At 38.2% G+C, this 24,386-nt stretch overlaps 1 protein-coding gene and 1 non-coding gene across 18 annotated transcripts in view; both read right to left on the bottom strand.

Annotated features, from left to right (window-relative positions):
• The window catches only part of ROBO1 (roundabout guidance receptor 1), a 1,025,913-nt gene that overhangs the window by 586,405 nt on the left and 415,122 nt on the right, over positions 1-24,386 (bottom strand). The gene's annotated exons all lie outside the window — the stretch shown is intronic.
• Positions 22,659-22,774, bottom strand: LOC120396174. The gene has a single exon (XR_005593035.1). It is a non-coding gene; the product is annotated as a U5 spliceosomal RNA (small nuclear RNA).

The following is a 24,386-nucleotide window of genomic DNA, read 5'->3' on the forward strand; positions in this document are numbered from 1 at the left end:
AAGCTGCCACATTTTCAAACTCATTTGAATCTCCTTGAAAATACTGACATCTTCAGTGAAATACTAGAAATTAAGTAAATAGTTTATTACGGAGACTCTCTGCATTAACCATTAACTCTCTGAAATATCTTACAGTTCCCTGAAGGTGTTTGTAATGTTCCAGTAAAATGTGATAATAAAAAGGGAGGCTCAAATCATAATCCTATAATTGTATTCATGATCTATGATCTGAAAATATGTTATAAAGATACATTAATGTATATAGCAAGATACTAATAAAAATAATAAAGAAGCATGTGGAATTGTTTTGTACACTGTGAATCATGCATTTAAAAATAATAGACAAAATTATTTTGAATGACTGTAAATTTGAGGGATGAGAAAGAAGCCTAAAAGAAACTGACTAAAAACCTCAAACCTGGAAAGCACATTTAGGCACCTAAATATAACTGGCCTGAATTTCAGAAATACTGCACAATCAATACAAGTCAATGGGCAGGTGCACTAAAATGCTGTATGGGGGGGAGGGATAGCTCAGTGGCTTGAGCATTGGCCTACTAAACCTAGGGTTATGAGTTCAACCCTTGAGGGGGGCCACTCAGGGACCTAGGGCATACTTAGTCCTGCCAGTGAAGGCAGGGGGGCTGGACTCAATGACCTTTCAAAGTCCCTTCTAGTTCTAGGAGATAGGATATCTCCTTTAATTTATGTGGTTGTATGGAGGAGGGCTAGTCAATAAATTTCCATCAAAATGTTTTTGACAGAAAACTAGGTTTTCAGGTAAACAATATTTTTGGTGAAAGCTGTCTAAAGTTTATCAAAACTGAAACCTTTCCAGCTGAAATCAAAAAATGTTGGGCCAAAATGTTCAGTTTTTGGTTTCTTGACAGAAAATTTAGATAAAAACTATGGACTTTCTCCCAGAAGCACAGGGAGGTGAAATGATTTCCCTATCGTCACATAGTAGCTCAGGAATACATCCTAGACAGCCTGATTCCAAGTCCAGTGTCCTATCCACTGGACCACACTGCCTCCCTCAAGGAATTTTAAGATTCTCCCTGTACTGACTGTGGTCCTGTTACTACTTGTCCTGAACCCTAAGAACACAAGTCCTTCCACAATCCTCTTCCGAGATGGACACAGGATTCACATTCCCTACCTGGGTTCTTATTCCCTTTCTACTCCTGCTGCTGTTGGTCTGCCAGTCCAACTGTGTGTGGCATTAGAAAATGTTAGTTCTTTCCCACAGACACACAATTCATTTATCAGAGTACTTCCTATAAGAGAGCCTACTCAGTGCAATGTAGGGACTGGATAGTCACATTAACACAAAGGAGGATTGTAGAGCTTAGACAATTAAAAAAATCCAATTCTTTTCCCAGAAGCTAGAGGTAGGGAAGGAAAGATTTAAACAAAAGATTCCTGCAGTATTCCAAGATCTATTGTTCTAAGAACGGAGCTTCATAATATGCTAGCCTTCTCCTTTGTACAAACAGCTCATTATAAACAAATACTAAAAGTGCTTGCTTTTGATTTATCCTAGCTCAGGGCCGCCAAGAAGGGGGGGGGGCAAGTGAGGTAGTTTGCCCCAGGCCCTGGGCCCCACAGGGGCCCCCACAAGAGTTTTTTGGGGCCACTGGAGTGGGGTCCTTCACTCGCTCCGGGGGCCCTGGAAAACTCTCGCAGGGCTCTGTCCTAGCTACTCTCTCTAAATTATATATATATATATATATATGAATACACACACACTGCACTGAGTAGGTTCTCCTATAGGAAGTACTCTAATAAATGAGTTGTCTGTCTGTGGAAAAGAACTAACATTTTCATATTATATATTATATATTATATTATATTATATTATATTAATAATATATTAATATTATATATTAGAAGGAACTGAATACCACTGATGTAACCCTGGAGTTACAAAATACTGGAACAACATGGTACCACATATGGTATCATACTGGTTGAATACAATCCTGTGATTTTAGGTTTTCAAATAAATTTGACCATTTCATTAACTACTCCTGGTAAACTTCTGGTAATTGAGATATATCAGTCATTATTAGCACATGATGATGGGAATTTAGAAAGAACTCCACGTTGGCCGAACATTGTTTCAGTTGAAGTTGATGGTAACACTACTTTTGATTAAAATGAGAGAAGAGTTAGGCCAACATGGAACATTTTTGAAAATTCCATCCCAAATCTCTTTTTAACTGCATGTCTCTCTCTGGCTGGATTACTGACTGAAATTAAACTTTGTGAGCTCTGTGTAGAGTTCAGTTGACTGATCTGAATGAGAGCCACTACTTGCGTGCAATTCTAAGAATGATTTAAGTATATCATTTAGAAGCTGTTGAAAAAACAAACTGTTGAATGAATCTGGTCTATTGTGCTGTGGAAGCCAGAAAAAAAATGAAGACGTGTCAGGGCTTCTGCAGCCTTATGAGGGTTTCTGTTGGGCATATCTGATGGGCACTGAGAAATGTATATCACCCAAAAGTAGGTAGAATAGAGCAGACAACTTGGCTTTCATTTTATTCTCCTGTATACTGACTAAGAAGGTTTTAAAGAATTATCATTTGGGGCTAAAATAGTTCTTGCTTTGTCTAAGCTCAAAGAAGAAAGATATTTTTATATAAATGGAAAAACCTGCTCAGACTTTTGGTATTAAGAAATTGGAGGATCCGAGGGGATAGGAATATACTTTTCCTGTCATTAGAAGTAAAACGTGTGTTGGGGAGGTTGATAACTTTAAAATGGCTTAATATTTTGTGCTTCTAATTCTGAACTTTGCACGTGTCTAGTTCACTGTTAAAAACAGCCAGTTGGTAAGTGTGTACTCAAGTCCTTGGCTGGATCAGAATGCTCAGCATGTTCTCAGGTTGAGCCCAAATTAAACTTTTAGGCTAGCGTGTGATCTCCTTATTCACATTGAGTAATACCTTCCTTACTTCTCCAGCAGTCCCACAGAGATGAACACTACTCAATGTGAGCAACGGGATCACAATCTGGCCCTTATTTCTTATTAAATGCTTATTTTATAGTTGTCCTGTTGTCCTAAGCACTGCACAAAACATATACAAAGAGATTGTTCCTGTCCTGAAGAACTTTCAGCCAGATTGTTGCATCATCACTGGTTCCCCTCACCTATGTACTATTCTATGTGGAACTGGCAGTATTGTATATAGTTAAGTCCGCTTAACACTTTCCATTATAAAAACCGTTCTGCTTCTTTATCTTTTTTTGGACACCATACAATCAAAAGGTGTTTTGTTTTGTTTGTTAGGGTTGTGATGTGGAAGGGGATGAGATAGACAATAAGGAAAATAGAAGGGAAGTGGGCTAGAAACACTACACACATCATGAAGTCATTTCTTTTAGTAAACCATTATTTTCTCCTCTTCAAATTGCAGAAACCTGGCTACAATTGGTCAGATATTTTTCCCTGTATGCCAGAATGATCAGTGTAATGGCACCTGATATTTATTACTTACAGATTATGTGGGAACAGCTTAGCAAAAATGCAGGTTAGTGCTTGCAGAAAGTTTGGAGAGAGAACGTTATTTTTGGCACTTGCAAAGTTTGCAAAAGAAACAATATCTAAGGAAGTGCAGTTAAAACAAAGAGTCTGTTTAACCAGCATAAAATAAACAGTTAAAAGTAGGTTGCAGCGGGAAAAGTTATGGAAAAACTCAACTAATCACTGAGGTGTTTTCTTTTTCAGGCTCTGCTCACAACAGAAGCTTTTCAACAGCTCTCATAAATGCCTGGAAAGCTTGTTTTAAGTTTCAACGCTGATTCCAAAGGAAAAATAATCATTCAGCACTTTGCGCTACAATGCTCACAAGCCATCCTGAATCTTCTGTAAGCCCTGTGACATGTTCTTCAAGTAATAGGTGAAAGCACAGAATCAATGAAAAAACAATTTGTACACCAAATACAAGTGGACACAGTAATGAAGCAGACAGACTGTATTTTTAACTGGAAAGCCACATTCGCTGAGTAAATAAGCTTCTCTTGGAAATATATATGTAGACTCAATGAGTGGATGTTCGACACAGGAATTTGTTTCCCTACTGGAAATCTTTAAATTATCAAATCCTTTTACCCAACAGGGACTTACGAAAATGAATTTGGATTCTCATCCAACAATAAACATTATGTTATTTTGATCTTCAACTCTTACTAGAGCCAGACAGAAATGGTGTGTATGCTCCCGCCCCCACCTTTTCTTTTTAAGTCTCCTACAAGGGCATTTCAGTTCTAGAAGAGTTTAAAAATCTGAGTTTTCAGCATGATGTTCACCACCACCAAAGAATTCCAAAATGCCAATTTTAATAATAAAACTCTAATTTGCAAATTAATTTCTCAAGGCTGCATGCTCCCCAACATAGGTTTGTCTCTGCGGGGCACATTTCCAAGCAGAAATCTGGTGGATGAGTATGCCACAATGAGATCACTATTTCCTCTCACTGGCTGCCTCCACTCAGAGCCACACAGCATGTATCATGCAGAAAAGTTTCCACTGTATATAGGAGAATAGGTTGGAGTATGCATTAGACTTTCTTTCCCCTGGTCAGCATATACATGTGTTTATACACTTGGGGCTACAACTGGCTACCCAACTGTCCTTGGCAATGCACAGATGTGGGTAGTAGCATGAGGCTTGCAATTTGGGAAGCTAATTTTATTCATAAAGCCACTTCCTGCTTCCCACACCAGATGCCCTATACTTTTATTGTAATTTTTACTATTATACATGGTGAGATTAGTTTAACATGAGAGTTTACTGACTGCTGTGCTGAACAAAAAGTGCACAGTTTTCTTTAAAAGAGTGTCCAGTAACTTGATTAGATAGAAAAAATGGGGCTGTTTATCTTAGAGAAGAGATGAAGAAGAGGAGATATGAAAAAATATGTAAAATAATGAATGGTATAGAGAGGATAGTGTAGCAGGGCCGGCTTCAGGGTTTTTGCCGCCCCAAGCAAAAAAAAAAAAAAAAAAAAAAGACGCGATCGTGATCTGCAGCTCTTCCGCCGCCACTTCAGTATTCGGCAGCAATTCGGCGGCTGGTCCTTCCGTCTGAGAGGGACCGAGGCACCCACCGCCGAATTGCTGCTGAAGACCCAGACGTGCCGCCCCTCACCATTGGCTGCCCCAAGCAGCTGCTTGCTGGGCTGGTGCCTGGAGCTGGCCCTGAGTGTAGGATCTTCTACTCATCATGCCTCATAATAAAAGAACCAGAAGACAGTCAATGAAATTGAAAAATGGCAAATTCAAAACTGATGAAAGGAAATATTTATTCACACAATACATAATCAGACTGTGGATCTCACTGCCACAAAATATAATTGAGGCCCTGAGTTTAGTAGGATTCAGAAAGGGATTACTTTGTTATAAGCAAAGCTAATAGTGACGTCTATAATTGAGACTGCTGGATGCTTCTCATGGTAAGAACCTGCTTTCAGTTGCTTATAACATAGAAAAGTTTTAACCATTCAGGCAAAGATTTTTTTTGCCAATTATCTGCCTCAGGATGAAAGGTTTGGCAAGTTTCATAATGACTCTGTGTGAGTGTCAGTATGGTTCCATGTGATAGAAATTTTGTTTTACTTTGCTTGCTTTAAAAGTCTATGAAATTACACACAAAAATTAATTACACAATCCCATACTATTTTTTTCCACTCAGTACACAGGGTGGACCATGCGCCTGGGATGAATCAAGATTATGTAGTGAAGGAGATATGTCCATAGGACCCTGCCTCATGTATTGCCGAGGTTAAAAGGTTTGTAGTGGAGCTGCCTGGAGACTGGAATTGTCATTCCACAGGAAACTTCCAAATTAAATAGTTTCAGAATGGAATGAAAACTGAAATTTCTCGTGGAAAGGGAATCCCAAAATTTTCTTTAGAAAATCTAAATGATATTTTGTTTTCATCTTTTAGAAGTATTCCTGAGAGCCTGGGCGCTGGCTCCAAGGGATTGCAGGTTACTAAAGAGCTGAGAGCCTGGAAACCCTGATCTGAGGCAGCCTGCCTGGCTGATTGCCCCAGAGCTCAGGAACTGGGAGCCAAGACTGCCAAGGAACTGTGATCCTGGCAACCAGGGCTCCCAGACTCCTGATTCTCCATCAGCTTGCCACTTGGGCTGCCAGGCAGCTGGGAGCTTGGAAGTGCTCGGAGCCCAGGTTTCCTAGCAGCTTGCCAAGCAGGCTACTGAGGAGCTGGGCAGAGGACTAGCAAGAAGCCAGGCATGGCTCTATTGAAAACCTGCTTAGTTTCCATTGATATTTGTTAAAACTGACACAGGCTCATGGAATGCTTCCATTTAGATTAATTGGAATTTTCCCACAGAAAAGCTTTCCATTGGAAAAATTCTGATCTCAGCTTTAGTGGGTAGTGATTGATGCAGCGGATTGCAGTAACAGAAAACATAGTTATGGTTAATGCAGTTGAATGCTGCCCTAGAGAATTGCACTGTAGCTGTGTCTCTGCCAGAGAGCTCCTCTTGTGATGTCACTTAAACTAAACTTTTTACAGGTGTTCACTAAATGCATGTTCCTCTTTTGCTGGGTGTCCAAACTGAGCCCCGGGGTCTTATTTGCAGAAGTGCTGAGCACTCACAGCTGCAATTGATGACAATGGGAGCTCTGTTTGAAGACTATAAAGCGCTCTATAATGCTAAGTACTCTGAAAAATCAGGCCCAAATGTGCTTCAAATCGGGCACCTAAAATTAGTAAAAACCTTTGACCTTAATCTCGCTGTGTCTCATTTCCACATCTGCAAACATGGCTAGTAATATAACCTGATCTCACAAGATACTACAGTGCTGAACACCTTAGAAAAAACCCAAAAGGGAATTAATACATCTCTCTTGAGGGCACAGTATGTATAGTGTGCAGTAAATAAGGCAGGGGATCATACATATAATAATAAATATTGGATAATGCTCATTCAGTGATTATGGTCCATCCTGTGCACTGTGATCATGTAATTAAGGTCTGTAACATAATGCAAATACCTAATGGCTTCAAATTCAAGTTTCATGGGCAACTTTATGTCTGACATTTCTTAAATTTTAAGTGCTTTATTTTGGAACCTTAACATTCTTTTACTGGAGTTTTTGTGCGTAATATAAACAAGGATTCCCAGAATTATAATAGTAATAGTATAGTACCAACCAACAAACAAAAGAATATGAGTTTTGAAAGGGATATAAATCTTCATGATTCAAGTATTAAAACAACCTCTAACAAATACAAATTAGAAGGAAGCTTTCCCTGGGAATAGGTTATGCCAGTACTGCCTATTGTCGGGTGTCATCCATCTTCCTCTGAAGCATCTGGTACTGGACTAAATGGACCACTGATCTGATCCAGTATGGCAATTCCAGTGAACTACCGCCTCCACTCAGGATGAGTAGTACCCACTTTCTTCAATGAGTCAACTCACAGAATAAGTACTTATTACTCACCATAAGTAAGGATAGTAGACTATGTCCTAGGTTAGAAAAGGCTAAGAGGGACAGTCACTAGAACCAGCACACAAAGAGTGTTGGGAACTGCTGCATTAAACTTTCAAAGGGAAGTGGTGGGAACGTCTTTGTCTGAGATATTTACAACTCTAGACTAACCAAGTGACTACAAAATAAAAAGCAGTGAACAGTCATGCACTGGCAGGGAGAAGACATAGGCCTGGTCTACACTAAGGGGGGGGGTCGAACTAGGGTACGCAAGTTCAGCTACGCGAATAGCGTAGATGAACTCGAAGTACCCTAGTTCGATTGACTTACCCGTCCAGACGTGGCAGGGTCGAACTCCGCGGCTCCAAGGTCGACTCCGCCACCGCCGTTCGTGGAGACACGATAGTTCGAACTCCGAGAAGTCGAACTCACTGCGTCGACCCGGACAGTGAGTATAGACCTACCCTAAATGGCCTAACAGATCCTTCTCATCTCCATTGCTACCATTCTGAAAGTAACTTATTGAGAGACGGGCAATGAGCAAAGCATGGAGAGCAATACAAAAACTTGTGAGCAATGGAGAAGTTATAACTGGGCTAGAACCAGTCTTAGAGATACTTTGTGATACTGTGACAAAATATCAAAATAATAAAAAAAAACCTCTAAGAGAAGGCCTGTGGAATCACAGTAACTGCGCTACGCCCTAGCAATGCCATGAACATGAACATCATTCCAAACTTTATTTCAAGAACTAATTACAGATGCAGTAACATCAGTTGTGACTGTAGGGCTTTGTAAGACACCAGACTGCTGGGGCAATTTTAGAACCAGGGGCAAGAGCAGAAACATGCTCTGGTACTATCCAAAAGTACAATTTATGTAGGCTGTAATCATCCAGATAACTAAAGAATCTCTCTGAAATTACTATGAATTTTACCTAGTGGCTGGAACAAAGCTCTGTTATTGATTTAAATGTGTCCACAGTGTGTCTGTGATTCAATGAACTTACATTTAAAATGGGGATAGTGCTTACCTCATTGCAAAATTTAATATTGTAAAAACTCTGAGACTGTGACTCAGTGGTGTTGGTGCATATAAGTGCAAACAATCATCATCTTCAGTACTTTCATTAAAGTTAGGCATAATGGATTTCATATTAACAAAAGGATAAAAAATACTACCCTACATTTTTTATTTCCAGGAAAAACAACAACATTGTATTGCTTTGGAAATCAAATGCAGAAATGCCTGGTGGTGTCTGGAAGGATTCATAGATTCCATTGCTAGAAGAGACCACCACTATCATCATCTAGTCTGACCTCTAAAACACAGGCCATAGAACTTTGCCAGACTAATTCCTAGAGCATATCTCCAATTCCATGCTTTCAATACCAATGCACAGTCAAGTTTATAGCATTATACTTCTGATGCCAGCTTGACTAAGAAAGGATGCTGCATAATTCTGTCTGAAGCACAGACTATAGAGCCTGTAGTATTACAACTTCTCACAGCAGAAGTGACAGCTTTCACAAAGCTTGTATGCCAATAAGTGATCTACTTACATGGATTTTACATTAGGTGGATAATGTCTGTCAATTTCTGATCTTAAGTGTGATGCCACTTACATCAGTGGTGCTATTCCTGATTTATGGTGGTGTAAAAGAGAGGAGAATCAGGCCTGTACTATTTCATTTCTTCTCAAAGTAGAGTTTACTTCTGAGTGGGATAAAGCACTTCATTTTCTATAGAAAATATTCATATTATAACCTTTGCATGCTGATTATCTAATGAGACATTAATAGATATTTATAGCAATTGTCATATTTTCCTAAATGATAACCAGCAGATTTTTCTGTAATAGACACTTTAAAAAGAGTTTGTTTGGAGGTAAATTAAGGGAGTACTTGCAATTCACAGCTGCACTTTCCATTTGCTGTAGCCTGTTACAGCATAAAGAACTACAAACACTCTTAACAACCCTCCTGCAACAGAAATAACCTGTAAAGAAAAGTACTTGGGGAATTATTTTGCCAGAAGTGAAAAGCCATTTCTGCCTTAAAACTATGCTAAATCAAGGTATTTGCATGCTCTCTGCTGAGCCTATCAACATAGCTGCATGGTACAGCTGAGGCCCACTTTTCCTTCCCTCACCTAGAGGGCCCTTTGCTGGCAGGAAGGAAAATGCAGGGGGTGCTTTCACTGGCCTGGCCTGCAGGGGATGAGAAGCAGAGGACATACTGTGCTGACCTGCCATGCTGCATTATTTCCTCTCCCTTCCCCACTGGAGACACTATGGAGAGGGGAGAGAATGCAGTGCAGCTCCCCTATGCCATGGCAGCCCCTCCCATCCACTACTCCCCCTCCAAAAATATCTCATCATGTATCAACAGGCTAAAATTCAGCTTACACCCAACATCTATTTAATAGCTCATAATAGTACAACAAAGTCCATCTCCCTTACATAGTGCTGCACTTGCCGGTGGTAATTTAGTTCTCTCAACAAAAACAAACAAACAAAAATTACCAGAAATGGTTTAGTTTTCCCCTTCCCATCACAACAACTTAATACTGGTATTGAAGTTGAAAGCTGAAAACACACATGCAAGAATGGTGAGAGGTAGGCCTTGTCTACACTTGAAAGGATTTGCTGGTACAGATATACTGGTATAGCTATGCTGGCAAACCACTTATCAGAAATGAGCTCTTTTACTGGTATAGTTCAACCCAGTTCCCCAAATGGAGAACTATGCTGGTAAAAGGATTTTTTTGTAATTTTTGTTGTCCTTTTTATTTCTTTTCCTGGTTTAACTGTATCTACAATATTAGGGCTTTTGCCAGCATAGCTATTGTTGGTCAGGGGTAAGAAAAAAAAATCAACAGCCTGACAACATAGCTATTCCAGGAAATCTTTTAAGTGAAGACCAGGCTGTAGTCTGACAAGAGGCAGAGTGTGTATAACTATAGTCTTTGTTTTCATTAGAATAGCTCAAAAAGAAACATCAATCACTAAAGCACATCCTAGGTCAGGCAGAAAGCTGCATCTGCTCTTGTAGTGTAAAAGCACTGTGTCTGCAAACATGAAACAGACCGGGCACAAAGCCAAAGCAGAATAGTGATGATGCAACAATTTATACAGGGTGAAATCTTAGTTTAACCTTGTGAGGATAAAAATTCCTTAATTTAATATTCATTGACCACCACCTTAGTTCTGATCAATATTAATTTCTAATGCTGGTACATTTTTACACTACCCCAAGGACAAGAGAGTCAATAGATGTTGATAGTGAAAAATGAACATTTAATCTTGTATTTTTTAACAAAGTAATTAATCACCCAAAATTAAAATCTGTAAAACAACATCTGTTTGAGGCTCCTACCAGCAGAAAACAGCTCTAAAGCTTCTTAAATCTCTTTAGGCCACCATGGCTAATTTGGATACAAAATTAGAGCTGGAAAAGTCTTAGATCCTCTAATACATTTCCTTTTTACTGCAGAATTGCTCCATACAGCATATTTTCTAGTGTTTTGGTCAGACTGCGTTTACATGTTCCAAGCAACAGGGGCTTCCACATGTTCCCACTGAGAGACTAACAGATCTCACAGTTGGGCACCATTCTTGATTTTTGCAAACAAAATGTTCCTTTCCTTTAATTTCATCCTGTTACTCTCACTTGCACACCAGGTATGAATTCCTGACCCCACTGAAGTCAATGGCAAAAATCCCAAGGTTTCTTGCATTTTAATCCCGCTCCCACCCGCAAAAACCTTAGATCCCGTAAATCATGCAAGAGAGACACTTTCCCCCATGCTACTAACCCCCCCACTCCAAAAAAAAACAACAACCCCACAGCAGGGTCAGTTAATATTATGTATATGATAATTTTTACCATTAGAATAAAACACATCTTGCTTAAACCATGTAAGAATACTTTAACTCCAGTTACAATAGACATCAAATCTCTTTCTAGCCCTTTCTTAAATTTAAGTATTAAAACCTTTATTTTTTTAAAAGAAGAAAAACTTGCTTTACATTGCTGAAATTCTATTTATGACAAACTGATGAGAGATTTATGTTTTCCTGCAAATTACCACAGTCTGGATTTTTTGCCCACTCAATCCCACCTGCAACTAAGTACATTTTCCCTGCTCCTGCTATTTTGGCAGTGGGTCCTGTGGGACCCATGGGGTCCCATTCCCATTGCAGGGCTTTAGTGGGGAGTACATGATTGGCTCATTAGTAGATTTCCAGAACTTTCCCTACCACTTTGATCCTGGGTGGCCAAATAGAGAGGTTGGTCTCTGTACAAAGATGAATTTTCGTCTTGGAGGTGGCTGTATATCACTAGTGGCAGAGCCTATACAGAGCAATGAGGCTCATGGGACTGCTAGTGGATATTGTGTCAATTAATGCCATGCTGGGGGGGGGGGAGGGTATATTTTCTTGGCTGACTGACAGCGTATCACCTGCATGCCCCTTAGATTACTGTCTGAAGTGTTTCTTATAATGTCATAAATTGGTTACTAAAATCTAGGTAGTTTAACAAGAGTGAAACTCTGTTTCACTTGTGAATGAAAAACTGATCTGGGCTTCAAATACAGTAAGGTGGAGAGTGATGTCTGTATTTAATAAACAGCTGATTTGCACTGCTTTTTTGAAAGAGTTGGACTGGGATGGAATTACCTAGTTTACCAGATTTGCCAATCATGTGTGGCCTACTATGTCTGTCTATCATGCCAGAATAAGTTTTGTCTCTTAAAAACTGTGCCCATGGGCACAATATCACTGTGTTAGTCAACCTGTTCTGTGGGCTTCCCAATGGAAGCACATGCAGCAGACGCTTCACGGGGCAGGTAATATTACTAGAAAATATATAATTTTACCTGGAGATAGCAATACACCTTAAGAGTAGATATATTGGTTGGGTTCTTATAATTCTAGATCCACATATGGGCTTCCAAATACTATTTTACTGTACAAAACTCTCTCAAACTAATTTGGCAAATCCTCACTTGTGATAACTCTGTTCTTTCCCATGACCTAAAATCTGGAACTCAAAACACCTATTGTACCAGTATTTTAACCTAAGAAATTAATGTTTTAAGATTTATTTCAAATACATTAGTGGTTTTTGGCTTTGATTAAACATTTGAACCAGCTGTGGCATGTTCACAGAGAGGAGTAATCCAATAAGAGCGCAATATTCAAATATCTTCATCGATGATTGTGTAATCCATCTTTATTACAGTCAGCAAATGCATGATTTACCCAACTGCAGGTCAAAGGCTTTTCCAGCCTATCTCCATCTTTTCCTATTTATCACATGGTAAACTGATTTTTAAAATAGATAGTTAGAAAAGACAAACACAAAATTGTAATAATCTTCTAGTCTATAATCTATTTGCCTTTTGATGTCGCCCTCTTCTTAGCTGCTTTATTGAAATAGTCATACGATTGTACTGAAATTGAATTTATATCTATCCTAATTATACAACCAAGAAACCTCAAGGGATTATGTTGGAAGTCAAGTATACCTTCTTTATCATCATAAATATCATATTACTTCAAATGTATGTTGAAAATGCTGTTCTCAGCATTTCATAATGATGTTCCGAATTCCACAGTAGAATAAATGGTTATTGTCTGATGTTTGAACATGGAATACTGCTTGTACATCATTTTTCAATTAGTTGAATAATCTAGTAAAATATAATATTATTATGGTGCCTACTCTCTGCAGTAGTCAAAGATTTATTAAGTTGCCATTAAAACCCCTTATGACTAGGGAGTTATGATGTGGTTATAAACCTGTATCAGAAAGAAAATTGACACAAAGTCTTTGCTTATTGAAATATTCTGGTACATTATTAAAAATATACTCATCAGTTTGCATCTTAACATAGTGTAATATAAATCAAATGCTACCAGTTTTGCACATATTTTTAAGTAAAAACAGTTATTTCAAAAAGCAAAAATAACCACAGATTTTGCCATGAATTCTGCACAATCTGCATAAAGAGTAATCTTTTCTCATAATTGCTTTAGTAACTAAGCTTTCATGACAGTACAAGTTATTTTCTTACATAAATAGTAAAAGAAAGTGATATACAAGTTAAGCAAATACAACAGAATCAAAGCAGTATACACATACAGTTATAAACGTTACATAAAACATTTATTTTAATCACTTTAACCCACTTGTTTAATCTTTCCTTATATAGGGAATAGTCCTGGCTTTTGGAACCGATGCAACCCTGCCCTTACCACTCAAGTGTCCCTCATTCAGAGGGACATCACTAATGATATTTCTAAAGCGTCCTCTGTTCTTCATTAATTTGGAGTTTACCGCAATTGCATTCCAACCGTTTAGCATTTAATTTAAATAACCCTTTATTGTCTGGTAGGGACAAAGGCCTAACAACAAAGAAAACAAAAGGAGTTTGCAGTGTGGTACTAATATGTACAGAGAATTCATAGTCTCACACAGAATTCATGAATTGTACAAAGAGATTCAGTCAGAATTTCACCAAAAATATAATGGAAAAAATATTATGGGAATGCAACATAAAACATAAATATTTGTATATATGTAGATAACTAATAGAAAAAGCCTCACCTACTATTATGAAGATTAAGTAAAATTGTTCATAAGGTCACTGTTTAGATAAAACAGTTGTTTTCCACTGGAAATCTGTTCCTGACTCTTAACAGTATTTACCAGCATTCCTCAGAGTAGTTACAGAATAGTTACAGACATATAGAGCAGGGTGACAGGAACTAAGACCCAAATCTCATAAAAGAGAGTCAAGGGGGGATGACACAGAGCAGAAAGTCAGCAACTGGGTACAGAACCCTCACCACTGCAGTCTGCTATGATAGAGCCACGCTACACACAGCTATGGGGAACATGACCAGAAGGAATAATTGTACCCATAGCGTTCTGTGGTATAGCTTATCCTTGAAGTCAGTTGGGAATGAACTTGGTGCTTAAACCATTCTAAGATTATCAGTGACTCTCTCTCTCCAACTATAGCACTTCTGAGCCACAGAGTGGTTGTGTAAACAAGAGAGATCAGGTACAGCAGGAATCAAGTCTCAGGGGGCCTGGAGAGAAGCAAAGGAAGTATCCAGCACATGCAAGGCCAGTGATCCATGGACTCATTCACTTCCCAATGCTGCTCCATTACAAGCCCCACCTCCTAGATGGAGCTATGGACCAAAGTGGTAGTGCCCAGGGACTTGTAGATATGGCGTCCCCAACATTCCTTTTAAGGCAAAATTGGAGTATTTGTCCCCAAATCGGTAGATTGGAATAAGAGAGTATACTGTATATGTTGGAATCAATTTAAGATAAAGTCCCAAAGAGAATTGGTCCCCATACATTGTTTTACTGATGACTGCAAATAGTTGTTATCCCTATTATATTTGTGTAAACACATCTCGAGTTTTAACTATATTTCATCTGAAGTTTTCATTGAATGTGACAACTACCATTACTCAGATCTAATTTAAAATGTATGTTTTAGGTCTAGACATGTGCAATAGAAGATAATAAACTCAAATCACCAGAAAACGAAAAGCAACATAATAATAAATGCAAACAGATAGTACAAATATAGCAGCTGATAATTTAATTTATCTATTTTCCAATTTAAAGAAATAATTGATTTGAGTCTTCATTAGTTTCTGATAAGATTTTTTTTATTTTTTATTTTATTTTTGGAAATGGCAGTCTATATAACCAGGAATATTTCCAGTAAAGTAACTGAAATTTTAAAGGGGTCATGCATTATTTATTCTGATTTAGAAGATGTTGAAAGCAGGCATTTTCAAAAGGAACTTTTGGTTCTGTATTAGATAAAAGGTTTTTATGTATGTATCCATTTCTCCTGTACTGCTGGATGCTGTGCTTTGCTTTTCTTCCATACAGACGCATAAGTGCTTCATAGCCAGGTGCTTATTATTCATTAAAGAACCTGCCCGAATATGAATCAGCAAATTGGAATCTTCACTAGATTTTTTTTTATGGCAAAGTTGGAGAGAGTGCATTGTAAATACGAGCAAAGAGCTGTTCTTTCTTTTCATCTTGTGGAAGGAGAGCAAGTCTTAAATTCCTAATAGTTTATATGTTGACTGACTGGCAAGCAATGATGCTACTTCCAGTGTATGCCTCTGAGTAGTCAAAAAGGTGAAGTGGGCTTCAGTTTTGGCAGATTTTCTATTTGTTGTTTTTGGTGGTGATAGTGGTGTTTGTTTTTGCACTCTTATCTTCAATATAACTTGGCCTAAAAGCACTAAATTTACTTTATCCTTTTGGGTGTCACACCTTTGACTAGTTTGGCTGATTTCTGCTTCATACAGTGTTCCTTGGCCTGACACGCACTTTGTAATGCATATGGCTATTGTGGGATTGGGGTCTGTAATTATGGAAGCTACATGGGGCCTGGATAGATCAATCAGGTCTGGGAGAATTGGAAGCAGGAGAGGGGGAAAGCAAAACTGGGGATAAGATTTGGATAGTGGGGAAGGAAGACACATAGCGGTAGGAAGCAGGGTGGGCAGGTATTGGGTTCATCACTGCCCATCTTGCAAGGTCCTTTCACTGTGCCTGTCAAGTTTACTGGATCAGCTCGGACTTCTGCCACTGAGCAATTTATTGAACAAGATTTTTTTTTTTAACTAAGAAAATTCCCTCCGCCATAAAAAATAAAAACAACCAACCAAGACAACTTTTTGTTAATCTACTAAGGAAGGATTTAGGAGCCAGCATATGACCAGTCAAGAACACACAATTATGAGGTCATACAATATGAGGTCATCAGCAAAGATTCCTACCAGATGTATAATAGTTTCCCCTCAGAATGCTCTGAAACCCATTCAGCACTTTAAACTCTGAGTGTGATTAATGAAATAGTCTCTCCACCCAAAGGGAGCCTAGGTGAGCCGTAACTTTAAGATAAGAGAGCAGGTAATGGTTTGACCATGGTAAGGATTTAACCTTCACACAACTAGACTCAGTCTCCAATTCCAATCCGCAGCATGATTTGCTATGTGCACTGAGTCTGAAAGTTATTCGAGATTATCTCAGAGTTTTCATCATGGCTATGAGTTTCTGAACTAACCTAAAGAAGTCATGATCCACGTGGACATTTAAGTTGCCTAGGAAAATAGCATTGGTGAGTCCAACACTAGAAGGGATACAAACTCTCAACTCAGTCAGGCTATCAGGGGCATCTTGCATACTATCTCTGGTCTTTTCTAACTATCTGGGAATCATCAGCAATGTGGGAACACATTCTGACCAATCCTTTGTTGGAGTGGGAGACCTTGTACGCACATTTGAAGTCAGATTCAACCAACGCAGCTACAACGTCCTTCAGTGCCTCTCTGTGCTCATAATTAAATATTGTCTGTTAAATTTAGATAATAACTACTCTGCAATGTCATCCAGGAAGTTCTCATTAACACATGTCATGTCAGGAATCCCATCCATGATCAAATAATAGATAGCAATAGCCTTATTCCAGGAGTTCTCAAGCTGGGGGTTGGGACCCCTCAGGGGGTCACAAGGTTATTATATGGGGGGTCGTGATCTGTCAGCCTCCACCCCAAACCCTGCTTTGCCTCCAGCATTTATAATGGTGTTATATATATAAAAAGGTGTTTTTAATTTATTAGGACGGGGGTCGTATTCAGAGGCTTGCAATGTGAAAGGGGTCACCAGTACAAAAGTTTAAGAACCACTGCCTTATTCACACTGGCGTGCAACAAAAATATAGCTTTAAGTAAAAGGTATACTTGATTGATGTTGTAAGAATTAATTTGTGTCTACCTGTCATTTATACAGAACTATAACTTTCTATGGTGCTTTACAAATAGCTGTACTTCTGTAACACTGCATAAAGGAGCATATGTCCGTTGTTTATGTTCGTCATCTGCCACAGAAATGCTGATCCTGCAAACTAAAGCTTCTTAAGGTTTTCATTCATGAATCATCTTTCTTTGTGCTGATTTTGTACCTTTCATATTATGTACCTCTTCCTTTGGTATATATTGATTTTTATTCCTATTGAGCCATGAAATTATATTCCTATTTTTATTTGCCATTTTAATCTACTTATTTTGTATCAATTTACCTCTTGTGGCAGAAGGTACAATTTAATACATTAAACTCTCATCAAATACTGACTGAGCTTGTCACAGTTTTCATGTATGTTGCATTGGACAGCTGAAACATAAATGAGAATATCTTTAAGGGGCATACATTATTACAAATCATATTCCTGTTATTTTAAAAATTCAATTATTTTTATAAATATGCTTTTTGTACATTTGTCTAAATACAAACCTAGATTTGTTAGGGTTTTTTTTAACTGAAAGTGATTATGGATTATGTTTTCCCACATGTACTTGATCTTCAAAGTTTCTGTTGGATTATTCATTATTAATTACAGTTAAAGCCAAGTTCAGTCAGCATTCATACGTATAAGAAAGTTTATGGAGTAGTGTTTGAAAGACAAGTAGAAGTTAAGGATGAATGTACACTATTGATACAATATTTTAGATGATGGAAAGAACAGGATTCTTGAACAGATTCTAACATAGCTCAGAGATAAAAGACTTTATTCAAATATGCTATCCTTATACAAATGTTTCTTTCTTTCTTTCTTTGCAAGTGGAAATGTTCACTGGTTGTATCCAAAATATGCAGCTTATAGACATCTGGGTAATATATTTAAATATGGCTGTTTTAAATATTCAAATATTTTCTTATTTAATATTTGTTTTTTATAATTAGATACTATGATGATTGGCACTCTGTGAATATTGTGGATAGAGTTAACATTTCAGCTAACTTTCTTTATCATATAGGACAATATAAGATAAACCTTACAGCAGTGAGAATTTGGTCCTGGGTGTCATCTAGCAAGATAAAGAAATTCATTTTCAATGCCCAATAGAAACTGCAGCATTAGAAGAAGAACAGTATAAAGCTGCCCTGTGTCTGTGACAGTCTTATGGATATTCAAAATCAATCAAAATCAGAGCAAAACATGTTAGGAACAAAATCTTGCACTTCATCAGTCCCTTGGAACATTATAGGGAGAATCAAAGAGAAATCAAACAGAAACAGAGAGTGAGAGTTTCTTGACATTGGTCACACAGTGGTATGTTTACACAAGAATCAAAGGACTAGAATATGAAGACATGCAGGCCTGATTTTGCAGAAAACCTGTTTGCCCCTGATACATTGCAGAAATTGTTCAGGAGCAGTTCACCCTTATGTAAAGACTGCCTTGTTGCCAAGGAGAGTTAGACCTTGAATTATTTTTTTCCATAAGTACCAGATACATAAGTAAAACTGTCCAGAAACAGCTTTAACTTGTATTCACAAGTTACTGAAAAATAGGGTTACCTTTGGCATGTTAATTTGCGTGTCTTGCTTATTTGCATCAACTTCCTTTTTGTTTTCTGTGTTTGCCAGACTTTTGCTTCCTCATCACATATTTAGCTAATCAAGGGTTTCTCCAGCAGCGGAAAGCAGCTGCAAAGCCAACTTTACAGGCTCCCAAAGGATTTCCCCTCGTGCAAGGTGAATCCCTTGACCGTAGAGCTGGTTTAGAAGAAAAGGGTATGCGTTGGAGCATCATTATGCCCTAGCAATCCTTGGCTGCCCCGGGCAGTCAGGCAGAACTTAGAAAAACTCATAGGCTGCAGTAAGTTACACTGTGGTCAAAATTGATCCTCATCTGGCCCAAGATTCTGAGAAGTGCAAAAGTATCTTAAAAGCCCCTTTGCACCAACACAGCTGTATCAAGCATATCTAAAGATCTAAAGATTTAACCTCTCAGGATATGTATTTGACTGTGAAATACAAAACCTACTGAGTTAAAGACATGAATAATATTTTCAAAATGCTTAATTTAGGAGCCCAAGTCCCATTTTCAAAAGGGACTTGGGCTCCTAAGTTAATAAAGCATTTTGAAAATATTACTCATGTCTTTAATATGGAAGCTGTAACTTAAATTTGTGTTTCTTAGTGTCTGGATATACTGAAAAAAGGACAGGGGACATTTGATATGGTTTCAATCAGATTTTATTATTAGATGTCTGGGACCACCTGGCAGATAAAAGTGTACAGTGCAGGTGCAGGTAAACCCATGTTCAGTCAATAATTACCTGGGGACTTCCACCAGCTCCCCTTCTTTTTCCATCCAGGTCCCCCAGGCAATCCATTGCTGGGACCTTTCCATCCACCCCCCCCCCATACGAGGGTCAAGGTGGGCTATGAAAAATAGGGCTTGGCTCCCTGCCATACTAATCAGAGGAACCCCCCATCTGTTCCATTCCTTTAACCAACACCTCCTTTTTAAGTCCTGTCCAAGCCATTTATCCAGTCACTGTATTCTTTTTCTATGGAGTACCGGCACTGGACATCCACCCCACATTTACATAATGAGTTGCGACATATAGCCTATTGTCCTTCATGCCACGCTGTCAACAAAGCCCTCCCTTAACCTGCTACGGGGAAGGTGAAAAACCCCCAACTCCACCTAGGCCAATCTGGTGGCAAGGAAAAAATTCCTTCCCAGCCCCCGTAAAAGAGGAGGCGGCAAGCGTAATGCTCACAGCACCTGGTATTTTGCCACCTAAAGGGGAGGGAGGCTGGGTGCTGCCTCAGCCTGCTCCATGTAACAGGGGCTTCACGCTCAGGGCTGCCCCTTTTAAATCTTTCCACCCATCCGGTTCCCAAAGGATGAGTCAGTGTTGCTATGCTGGCTCCTTGTCTCCTTTTGCAGCAGTTTGACCTCTCTGCCGCCCCACCCCCCAGCCATAAAGCACTGTTCCCTTCATCCAGTCAGATAAATACCCCTTCTCCCCCCCGCTTAATGGTGCAGTTCGGTGATTTTGACACAGTGAACTTTAAAGACTTGGTGAATTTACCCAAGAGGTATTGTGTAGCTATTTATAAAATAATTATCAATGTTTTTTAACAAAATTTAGGACTATTATTATTTATTTCTTTTGCACAAGAATATGGAGGCCAAAGCCCCATTGTGTTTTGCACTGAACAAAACAGGATTTTTAGATACAGGCCTGGGAGTTCTTTTCCCAGAATGATATCCCATTTACCATGCACACAGGGTGAACAAGCCATTATGTTTGAAAGCTCTAGTCCTTGCTCTCATTTACATTATTTTTCTCCTTAAAAATACAGATGGCATGTGCATCATTCCAAGACTAAGAGCAAGGAGCGATGATATAATATTTTTAATAGAAAGAAGACTTGTGGCTTCTCATTCGAGGATTTTACTACAGTCGTTTAATACTTCTAGTTGGAAAATTTACAAATTTTAAATTTGGCACCAACACAACAAAATGTCATTACTTAATGGAAGAGTCTCTGACAATGAAAAAGATACTTATGTGTTAACTTTACTTAGAAGCACTACAGAATTCAAGTCCACATGCTTAACATCAAGATCCTCAGAGGAGCATCTCCAAGAACTAGTAGGAAAATATTTGCAGTCAGTTTTCCAGACACACAACTTAGCCAGAGTGAGTGAATGAAACATTTTAGGTTACAGCTGTTGTGTGACAGGGGATCAACTAGATTACTATGGTTTAAACCATGATTAATATAGTAATGTAGAGAAAATGCAGACCATGCCCCTTAGCATTCTGATATTTGACACTCTAAATTTTATGTTGACTTTGATTCATCCAAGGTTTCCATTTGAACAGGTAAAGTTCCCAAATAAAAGTATACACTTTTTAAAAAATACTGCCCTGTATATTTTGCATACAGTTAAGTGATCTATATCTTCCTATTCTGAATGCCTTTTACTCAGTACAGTTTTATAAGGAATTATGAATTGTTTAGCCCCTGAGGCCCAGATTCAGGAAAGCACTTCTATCCAGGATGAAGGCTTAAGCATGTGTTAGATAGATAGATATTTAAATATATATATTTATCTTTAGTGTGTGTGTGTATGTATATTCACACACGCACATACACACACTAACGTTAAGCATGTGCTTAAGGACTTTCTTGAACAGAGATGGAGTTAAGCACATACTTACGTGCTTTCCTGAAGTCTAAAATATAATTAAGAAATTGAACTACTGTTGTTCTATTAATAATCATTCAACAGACTGGTTTGGGCCATTATAATACCAGCTTTGCAAAGTCAAAATTTCTATCCTTTTGGAAAACACATAAGAACAACAAACTGATTAATAAACTAGTCAGTAAATGACTATTACTTTAGTTCTCTGACTTGAGTGTTGCTATCAGAAATGCAGCATTAAGAAAGGGATATACTTTTTAATTTTATTTTTCAGAAGTTTTAATACAACCATATAGACTTATTCAAATACTATGACAAAGAAAACACAGCAGGAGTATGGATTTAATAATAACACAATATGAAATAGTCATAGATAACTACTCCTGGATGTTATAAGATAAATAATTCCCTATCAACATCCCTTCAAAAAATAGAAAAAAATAATAAAAAGAAGCATCAGAAGCCAAATATACCTGGAGTCAATTTGTAATGCTCTCATGAAAGACCAAGTGCCTTCATAGTTGGATCCCGTGAGTCTGTAAATTGTTTTTTTTCCCCATTAGTTAATCAGTTAGCCAATCAAAGAATGTGGGGGGAAGATTTCCAATTTCATCAAATGGCTCTTGGCCACTGTTAGTTCTGCACAATCCATTTCCTGGCATTATTCCAACAGGGTACATAATCTAGAAAGCCTAAAACACAGAGGCGTGACGTAGGGGATGCCCTTACCCTGGTTACTACATACCTCCAAAATGTGGATATACTTTATGACATTCAAATACTATATGAGACAGGTTTGCATTGAAGCTGTCACTTCTCTAGCATTTACTGTATACACTCGCTCAGGAGTCCAATAATGTCTTTTTAGAATTTGTTCTGAAAGAAAAGCAAAGAGAGAACTGGATGTTCTGCATACACTGTGTCAGACATTATCCTACCTGTCAGAGGAAATTGAATTTTTTTGCTCCTTCTCCCATTTTTCTTTTATGGTATAGTCAGTAAGATAAATCAAGGAGTTCAGCCATTTGTATGTGTTACTCACAAAATGCTTTTTGGTTAACATACCTTTTAAAGTGCACTTCAAGTGAAGACTGCTTTTTTCGCAAGGCTGGGTAACAGCCTCACTGAAGTGAAGCCTCAAAAAATTGGATAGAAACTCCTAAACGTGCCTCTCCACGGAAATCTTTAGTAAAAGGCAAAAGACTTACACTATCTGAAGAGAAACCAGAGTGAGTTATTTGTGGCCTGCTAACAGTTCCACAGCTCCTTTACAATTTTGAGTAGAAAAGGACCTTGCTCTATTGGTTGCTGCTATTTAACATGAAGGTCTGTAAAGAAGGCTAAATTTGCCATTGGATAGCCAGATGGCCTTTAGTTTCTAGCAATTAGCAAATTTAAATCTGGAATTATTTTGGCATGTAAGTAGAGTTGGTGAGATTAGAAGTCTCAAGCCACATTGGGGCTTGTGAAGAGTTGGTAGGACAATTATTAAAAATCTTAATTGAAAAGCCACATGATAGAAATACAAATCAGATATTCTTACTCACCAATATGGACATGATTTCTTAAGTATCTTGTGGGATTTCTGTGGTATCTTCATAATCCATAAGAATTTTTGTACAACTCTACTTCTTTTAAAAGTTGAAGCAGGAAATTTAAGTGGACTTAAGCTAAACATATACATACATCTTGGTCCTACACATTTTAATAGCTTCTATCTTTCCCAATAAACATACTGATAGTGGACACCATTTCTCCATATCATTTGTCACTTCTCAGAGTATGACATCCATGTTTTCAGATACTATTTTTGATAAATCAGAACATATCCTGATACCTAATAGGTTATGAAAGCACAATGACTGTATATGAGATATATTTGGTCTACAAGAAACATTAATTAATCAAGACTTATTCCAGTTTATCTGAAATCCAGTGATTTCACTGAAGTAGTTTACTGCAGATCCTAGCAATGAAATTGAAGATGAGGGATTTTTGAGCGTGAAAGAATGTCAGCCATTTATAGACTAATCTTTTACTCTTTATCCCAGATGGTACATCCTTCAATGGATGTTGTCTGTCTGATACATGCTGCCAGCAGTTCCATGGCTATATCAAATAGTAGAGGTAATACAGGGCATCCCTGATGCATTCCTCAATTTAACGAAAACTGGAGAAGATAACTATACTTCAGAAGAGAGGCAAGGAATGATTTGTAAATAATATTAATCCAGGTGAGAAATTTAAATGCAAACTTTCTCAGGACTGCTTGTATATATGGCCAGTCCACTTGATCAAAAGCCTTGCCAGCATCTAACAATAGGATAAGCAGCTGGAGCATCAGTTGTTTGTGCCTGGCAGACTAAATGGATAGCCAGATGGCCTTCAGTTTCTAGCTGAAGTTGGAGTGAACTTCTTTGGAGTGTTGTCTACCACTGATCTGCTGCGAATAAAACCCACCTGGTCCTCATGAATGATTGATGGAACAATGTTGTTTAAGTGTGAATCAAGAATCTTTGTCAGTATTTGTAATCTGTGTTCAACAGCGAGGTGAGCGGTAAACTCCACAATGAAGACCGTCCATGTCTTTATTTCGAATTAGGGTAATTATTGCTGCCCTCATGTCTCGTAACATTATTTCATTGTAGACGTCTGTATCAGTACTAACTGATTGATAAATGTCTTATAAAATTCTGCTGGAAAACCATCACACACAAGCACTGTGCTGAAGTTGAGTAAGATAATTGCCTCTAACTTCTAATAGAGTTTTCTTCTAGAGAGAGAGAGCTCTTATTCCATATAATCAGATGGAGGTACTTTCCAAGCAAAATGTCAGTGTCGTGTA

The sequence above is a fragment of the Mauremys reevesii genome, linkage group 1 (genome assembly GCF_016161935.1).
Source record: "Mauremys reevesii isolate NIE-2019 linkage group 1, ASM1616193v1, whole genome shotgun sequence".
Taxonomy (NCBI): domain Eukaryota; kingdom Metazoa; phylum Chordata; order Testudines; family Geoemydidae; genus Mauremys; species Mauremys reevesii.